Source organism: Pteropus alecto, unplaced genomic scaffold (genome assembly GCF_000325575.1).
Source record: "Pteropus alecto unplaced genomic scaffold, ASM32557v1 scaffold146, whole genome shotgun sequence".
Taxonomy (NCBI): Eukaryota; Metazoa; Chordata; class Mammalia; order Chiroptera; family Pteropodidae; genus Pteropus; species Pteropus alecto.
The window spans coordinates 34,428,623-34,436,855 of record NW_006442107.1 but is presented as its reverse complement, the minus strand read 5'-3'; the positions used below and the strand labels follow the sequence as shown (position 1 = coordinate 34,436,855).

The 8,233-nt window shown below is 37.1% G+C and overlaps 1 pseudogene; it reads right to left on the bottom strand.

The window, feature by feature from the left end:
- Positions 1-335: 335 nt before the first annotated feature.
- On the bottom strand, positions 336-778 carry LOC102887614 (annotated as a pseudogene).
- Positions 779-8,233: the final 7,455 nt, after the last annotated feature.

Below are 8,233 nucleotides of genomic sequence, written 5' to 3'. Positions count from 1 at the left end.
AGTTTCAGTTATGCAGGATGAATAAATCCTGGAGATATACGGTACAATGATGTGACTATAGTTAACAATGCTTTATTATACAGTTGACATTTGCTGAGGGTAAATCTTTTGGAAGCCTTCTGGGATCCTTGGAAATCTTATTCTAGTTCTTTTGCCTAAAGAGTAAAGACAGATCAAGAGGTCAGACAGCATGGAGAGTACATTTATTCCACACAGCTTGGAAAGAGAAGCCTCTGGACTCTGAGGGGATGTGTTTCTCCATTTCTACTTTACCCCTTTACCACATGTTTCTGTCGTTTGCGGGATACGGCTTGACGCAAAAAAAGATGACTGTCCTAGGTATATTTATACACAACCTTTGAGGGTACAGTTTGGAAGTGCAGATGCACAGGACACTTGTAAATGCAGGACAGCAGAGTCTCACTGTAGCCCACAGGCAGCTGCCTCAGGATAGGAGCACAGAAATTCACCTGATTAGCCGGGCGCTTGAGGATCAGCTGGTCAGCCAGGCAGCCTGGGAAGCTGCCCAGCATGAACCTGCGAAGAAAAATATCCTCCACAGTTCTCTCTACAGCATAGTCCTCCTCATCGATGTTACCCGTGTACAGTGACAACCAGCCTTGCGGTTGGTGATGTGGGAAGGCGCGTATGCCTCCTCGTAAGTCACTGCCTTGTACCCTTTACCCACTCGGACCTGGGCCACCTCATTTTTGGTGCCGACCGCAGAGGTGTGCAGGGTGTGCCAGGGACAGGACACTTCTCCGCCCCAAGACAGCATCCCAGGACAGAGCTGGTGGCTGCGCAAAGGGCGCCGCAGTCTTGGGCCAAGCGCAGCGTGCCGGTGTTCATCCTTTCCTTTTACTGCTTTCACAATGTTTCATTCTCTCCTCTTTCTTCTCTTCTGGTGTTTCTTTTTATGGAACATGTCATTTTTCTCTTCTTTCAAGATTTGCTCATATCTTCAACTTTAAACTTTTTACTATGATGTGCCTTGTACGGACTTTATAAAGTTTATTCTGTTTGCTATTTGCCGATCATCTCGTGTTTACAAATGTATATCTTTCATGAAACTGGAAAATTTTGTCATTATTTCTGCAAATATATTATTTTTGCTACATTATCTTTTTCTTCTCCTTCTGATGCTCTAGTTACATATAGTTACATATGTTGCACTGTTTTTGTATCATCTGACAAGTCTTTGAGACTCTGTTAATGCTTTTTAGTTTTTAACTAATTTCTGTTCCTCACATTGCGTAATGTTAATTGATTTATGTTCAAGTTCACTTGCTCTTTCCCGTGTCATCTCCACTTAGCTGTTAAGTCCATCTAGCTAAAATCCAAGTCAAGAGCCTGTTTTTAAAAGAACTTCTTATCGTAGATAATTAATTTTCTATTATAAAATTTCTATTTGGTTCATCTTTAATGTTTTTTTAAAATTTTTATTCTTCAATTGGATGTGGTATTCAATATTATTTTATATTACTTTTAGGTGTCACAGAATAGTGGTTAGAATTTACAAAGTGATCCCCTGATTAGTCTAGTACTCACTTGGCACTATACATAGTTATTATGCTGTGCTTCATATACACATACCATTTTGTAACTACTAATTTTTACTTCTTAACCCTTTTAAGCTTTTTCACCCAGTCCCCAATGCTACTCATTTTGGCAATCATCAGTTTTTTCCCTGTATCTATGATTCTGTTTCTATTTTGTTTGTTTATTTTGTTCTTTAGATTCCACATATAGATAAGATTATACGTCTTTCTCTGTTCTGACTTATTTCACTTAGCATGATACCTTCTAGGTCTATCCAGGTTATTGCAAATAATTAGATTTCATTTTTTTTATGGCTAAGTAATACTCCAGTGTGTGTGTACATCTATATCTAATCTATATCTATCTATCTATATCTATATCTATATCATCTATATATCTATATCTATCTATATCTAATCTATGTCTATATCTATCTATATCTATATCTATCACATCTTCTTTATCCAATTACCTATTGACTTAGGTTGCTTCTGAATCTTGGCTATTATAAATAGAACCGCAGTGAACATAGGGGTGCATATATATTTTTGAATTAGTGTTTGAGATTTCTTCAGATAAATACCAAGAAGTGGAATTGCTGGGTAGGTAACAAGGTAGTTCTATTTTTAATTTTTTGAGCAATCTCTATATTGTTCTCCATAGCGGCTACACCAATTTACAATCCCACCAATAGTGGATGAGGGTTCCTTTTTCTCCACATCCTTGCCAACACTTGTTATTTGTTGACTTATTGATGATAGCCATTCTGACAAGTGTGAAATGTTATCTCATTATGGTTTTAATTTGCATGTCTCTGATGACTAGTGACGCTGATCATCTTTTCATATGTCTATTGATCATCTTTTCATATGTCTATTGACCATCTGTATGTCCTCTTTGAAGAAATATTTACTCAGGTCCTCTGCCCATTTTTTAATTGGATCGTTTGTTTTTTGGTGTTGAGTTGAGTGAGATCTTTATAAGTTTTGGATGTTAACCTCTTATAAGAAATATCACTGGCAAATATCTTATCCCATTCAGTAGGTTGTCTTTGTTTCATTGATGGTTTCTTATGCCTGGAAAAACTTTATAGTTTGCTGTAGTTTCATTTGTTTGTTTATTTATGTATTTATTTATTTATTTTTGGTTTCCTTTGCCTGAGAAGATATGCTAGAAAAAATATTGCTAAGAGAAATGTCAGAGAGTTTACTACCTATGTTTTCTTCTAGGAGTTTTATGGTTTGGGCTCTCACATATAAGTCTTTAATCTATTTTGAATTTATTCTTGTATTTGGTGTAAGAAAGTGGTCCAGTTTCATTTTTGCCTTTATCTCTTCAGTTTTCTCAACATAATTTATTGGAGAGGCTGTCTTTATTGCATTGCGTACTTCTTGCCTTCTTTGTCATAGATTTAATAACCATATAGGCGTGGATTCATTTCTAGGCTTTCTATTACGTTTCACTAATCTGTGTGTCTGTTTTTATGCCAGTATCATGCTGTTTTGAGTGCTATAGCCTTGTAGTATAGCTTGATATCACATTTGTGTGATATCTCTAACTTTGTTCTTTTTTTCTCAAGATTGTCATGGCAATTTGGGGTCTTCAATGATTCTATATAAATTTCAAAACTCTTTATTTTAGTTCTGTGAGAAATCCCACTGGTATTTTGACAGGAATTGCATTAAATCTATATAGATTGATTTGGGAAGTATGGACATTTTAACAAAGTTAATTCTTCCTATCAATGAACGCGGTATGTGCTTCCATTTATTCGTGTTTTCTTGGATTTCTTTCTTCAGTGACTTATAATTTTCTAAGTACAGGCCTTTTACCTCCTCAGTTAAATTTATTCCTAGATATTTTACATATATATTTTGATGCACTTGTAAATGGAACTGTTTTCTAAATTTCTCTTTCTGATAGTTCATTGTTGATGTATAGAAATGCAACTGATTCCTTAATATTAATATTGCATCCTGCTACTTTACAGAATTCACTTATTAGTTATTGGTGGAATCTTTAGCATCTCTATATAAAGTATCATGTCATCTGCAAATAATGACAGTTTTCTCCCTTTCCAATTTCAGTGACTTTTATTTCTTTTTCTTGTCTGGTGGTTGTGGTTAGGACTTCCAGTATTATGTTGAATAAAAATGATGCAAGTGAACATCCTTGCCTTGTCACCGATGTTTTTTCTTTTTTAAATTAAATTTATCGAGTTAACATTGGTTAATACAATTATATAATTTTCAGGTGTACATTATAATTTGACATATAATTTGTATATTCTATTGTGTGTTTAATACTCAAAGTCCAGTTTCCTTCAGCTACCATATATTTGATCCCCTTTACACACTTACCCTCCTTCTACCCCCATATATTTCCCCCTCCTCCCTCACCCCCCTACCTTCTGGTAACCACTAGTCTATAGTACATGTCCATGAGTCTATGTTTGCTTATCTTGTTCATTTGTTACTTTAGGTTTATATTCCACATATAAGTGATATCATGTGATTTTCAACTTTTTCTTATTTCGCTTGGTATGATTATTTCAAGGTTGATCCATGTTGTCGCAAATGACTGTATTTTATCTCTTCTTATGGATCAGTAATATTCCATTGTATATATGTACCACAACATTTTTAGCCAGTCATCTATTGTAGGACACTTTGGTTGCTTCCATGACCTGGCCACTGTAAATAATGCTGCTATGAATATCAGTGTGCAAATATCTTTATGGATATCGGTTTTCAAGTCTTTGGGGGTAAATACCCAGTAAAGGGATTGCTGGATCATATGGTAGACTAATTCTTAGTTTTTTAGGAACCTCCATATTGTTTTCCATTGTGACTGTATCAATTTGCAGTCCCCTCAGCAGTGTATAAGGGTTCCTTTTTCTCCACATCCTCTCCAGCATTTGTTATTTGCCCTGTTGATTATAGCTATTCTAACAGGTGTGAGATGGTATCTCATTGTGGTTTTGATTTGCATTTCCCTAATAGCTAGCGATGTTGAGCATCCTTTCTTATATTTGTTGGCCATTTGTATGTCCTCTAGGGAGAAGTGTCTATTCAGATCCTCTGCTCATTTTTTGATTAGATCATTTGTTTTTTTATCGTTATTGAGTCATATGAGTTCTTTGTATATTTTGGATATTAGGCCCTTATTGGAGGCATTGCTTGCAAATATATTTTCCCATTCAGAGGGTTGCTTCTTTATCTTGTTGATGGTTTCTTTCGCTAAGCAGAAGCTTTTTAGTTTGTTGTAGTCTTATTCATTTATTTTAGCTTTTACTATCCTTGCTTTTGAGGTCAAATTCATAAAATCCACTTTAAGTCCAAGGTCTTTGAATTTTGTTCCTATGTTTTCTTCTGTACATTTTATTGATTCAGGTCTTGTATTAAGGTCCTTAATCCATTTCGAGTTAATTTTGGTGTGCGGTGATAGAAAAAGGGCTAGTTTTATTCTTTTGCAGGTGGCTTTTCAGTTTTCCCAGCACCATTTATTGAAGAGGCTTTCCTTTCTCCACTCAAAATAATAAAGGCCATCTTTGACAAATCTTCAGCCAACATTATACTGAATGGTGGAAAGCCAAAAGAATTTTCGTCGAAAAATTCATTTGCTTGAAATATTGTTTTCCACCGTTTCACTTGAGTCTATATGTGTCTTTGGAGCGGAGATGTGTCTCCTGGAGGCAGAATATGGCTGGATTTTGTTATTTTGATCCATTCTTCAACTCCGCGGCTTTTTATTGGTGAGTTGAATCCATTTACAATTATGGTTATTATTGAAATAGGAGGTCTTCTTATAGCCATTTTATCTTTTGCTTTCTGGTAGCTCGGTGTTTCTATTGTTTTCTTGTCCTCGTGTTTCTGTTTTCTTTATTTTGGTTGGCTTTTTTGAGTTTCCTCTCTGGTTCTTCTTGTTTTATGTTATTTATTCCAGTTCTGAATCTTTGTGTGTGTGGTTACCATTACGAACATGTAAAGGATAGTTAGATATATACAGTTGTCCATTTTCTTCTGTACATGCCTTATTGCCATTCCCCTTAGTGAGTTTGGCTCTTTGAATCCTCCCCTTTTCAGTCATTCTTATCTCAATTTGTCCCTATGTATGCTGAATGTTCATTACTATCTTGCTACAGCAATTCTCTTCTTATTATTTAAGCTTATAATGCCCTGTTTTCAGAAAGGATTGCATTCCTCTGCTTCTGTTTGCCTGATAGTCTCTTTACTCCTAATTATGTATTTTTTATTTTTATTTTTTGTCATTTTGTTTTAGGTGAGCTGACTCCTTTCAGTATTTCCTGTAGTACAGGCCTTATAGTGGAGAATTCCTCCAATTTTTGTATGTCTGGAAAGGTCTTAATTTCTCCTTCATATGTAAAGGAGAGCTTAGCTGGATACATTATTCTAGGCTGGTATTTCCTTTCACTTAATAGTTTTAATGTTTGATTCCATTACTTTCTGGCTTGTAGGGTTTGCTCTGAAGTCCGAGGATAATCTAATGGGTTTTCCTTTATAAGTTACCATTTTTAATTCCCTGGCTGCCATGAGAATTCTGTCTTTGTCATTCATTTTTGATAATTTTAATACAATGTGTTTTGGCAAAGGCCTTTTTGGGTTGAGATAGTTGTGTGTTCTGTTGACTTCTTGAGTTCCAAGCTCTAGCTCATTCCATAGATTTGGGAAATTCTCGTCCACTCTTTGTCTTACAATGCTTTCTAGTCCCTACTCCTTTTCCTCGCCTTCGAGAATGCCCATTATTCTTATGTTTCCTCTCTTGATGTTATCTTTTAGCTTTTGTATTTCTCTTTCATTATTTTCATTCTTAGGTTTTTCTCTTCTTCCTTCTGATTTACTTCTTGATTTCTGTCTTCAATATCACTGATCCTTTCCTCCATTTGGTCGACTCTATTTCCTGTTTGCTATTTCATTCTTCAACTCTTGCAGTGTGTTCTTCATCTCCAGAAGTTCTATTTGGTTCTATTTTTTTTTTTTTTAACATCTACAACACCTGGTATTCCTAGGTCGTCTTCCATCCAAGTACTAACCAGGCCCGACTCAACTTATGTGTTCTTCATCTCCAGAAGTTCTATTTGGTTCTATTTTTTTTTTTTTTAACATCTACAACACCTGGTATTCCTAGGTCGTCTTCCATCCAAGTACTAACCAGGCCCGACTCAACTTATCTGAGATCAGATGAGATCAGGCATGTTCAGGGTGGCATGGCCGTAGACTCTAATGGTTCTTTTTGAAGGTTTTGATCTCCTTGCTCTGCTCATCTAGGTGTTTTTTCAGTTCCTGAAATTGTTGATATGACTCGTTTCAGAACTCAATGAGTTTTTTCAGAAGTACCATTCTGAATTCTCTGTCATTTAAGTTGCATATTTCTATGTCTGTAAGCTCATTTTCTGGAGATATACTTTTTTCTGAGATGCTTTCTACCCTTGATTGTTCATGGTGTTTAATGGACTATTTCTCTGTCTGGGCATTAATGGAAGTTTATTCTGTTTTTTTTTTTGTTTGTTTTTTGTTTTTTCGTAAAGAGGGTATATTACATAAATCTCTCTCTTTAGCCTGTTGCAAAGAAGGTGCTTTTCATTTGGTTTCCAGTAGGTGGTGTCTAAGCCTCTTGGATCCCTGCTTTATATAAAGCCTTCATAATGCCTTTTTAATTTTCTTGTAGATATTTAAACACGCTCACTATCCTCAGTTTCAGTCTCTGTCAGTGTCAGCTATAGTCTTGGCAGCTTTTTCTCAGATTCCCTGGTCTTGTCTTAATCAGTTTAGAGGGTATGGGAGGAAAGTCCTTCTGGGTTGGAAATTGGGGGCTGTAGCTCATCCTTGGTTTTGCAACTGCGGCTGATAAAAATCGACTGTTGTCTATCTGTGGTCCTGTCCTGCTTCTCTGCTTTCCGCCCTGGTGATTTGGCCCTGCCCCTGGCTGGTGGAACTCACAACTCTTTCAGGCAGGGCTGTTCAAGGAAGGCATCACATCTTCTCCCCTTTCTCTCCTTTTGCAGGGAGCTCCACAGGCTTCGAGAGGCAGTTTCAGTTTGGGCAGCATTTGTTCTAATTCCCCTAGGGCTCTGTAGTGATCAGTCTTGGAGGGCATGGTGGGAGGGGCTCTCTGGGTTGGGTGTTGGGGCCTGCGGCTCAGCTTCGGTTTTGCAACCGCAGCTGGTAAAAATCAACTGTTGTTTTTCTGCAGTTCTGTCCCGCTTATCTGCTTTCTGCCCTGATGACTGGACCCTGCCGTCAGCTGCATGGAACTTACAGTACTTCCAGGTAGGGCTGTTCAGGGAAGTCACCACACTTTCTCCCCTCCCCATCCTCCTGCAGGGAGCTCGGGCAGCTGTGAGAGACAGCTTCTTTATTTCTTCTAGTCCACTCTGGACACCTGTGGTTCTGACCTGTGGTAGCTCTTATGCACAGATCTTATGCTCAGATGTGCTGGTGTGCAGTTTGGGTGTTTTTTGTTGAGTTTTGTTGAGCTTATTGTTGTTTCAAGGGGAGAGACCTTGGGACGTCTCTCACTCCACCATGTTTCTGCAAAGTCCTCCTTGTCTCTTGTCTTAAGAAAACACTTTAAGCTTTTCCCCATTGAGTATGTTAGCTGTGGGTTTGTCATATATGGCCTTTATTATGTTGAGATATGTTCCCTCTATTCTCTCTTTTCTGAGAGTTTTTAT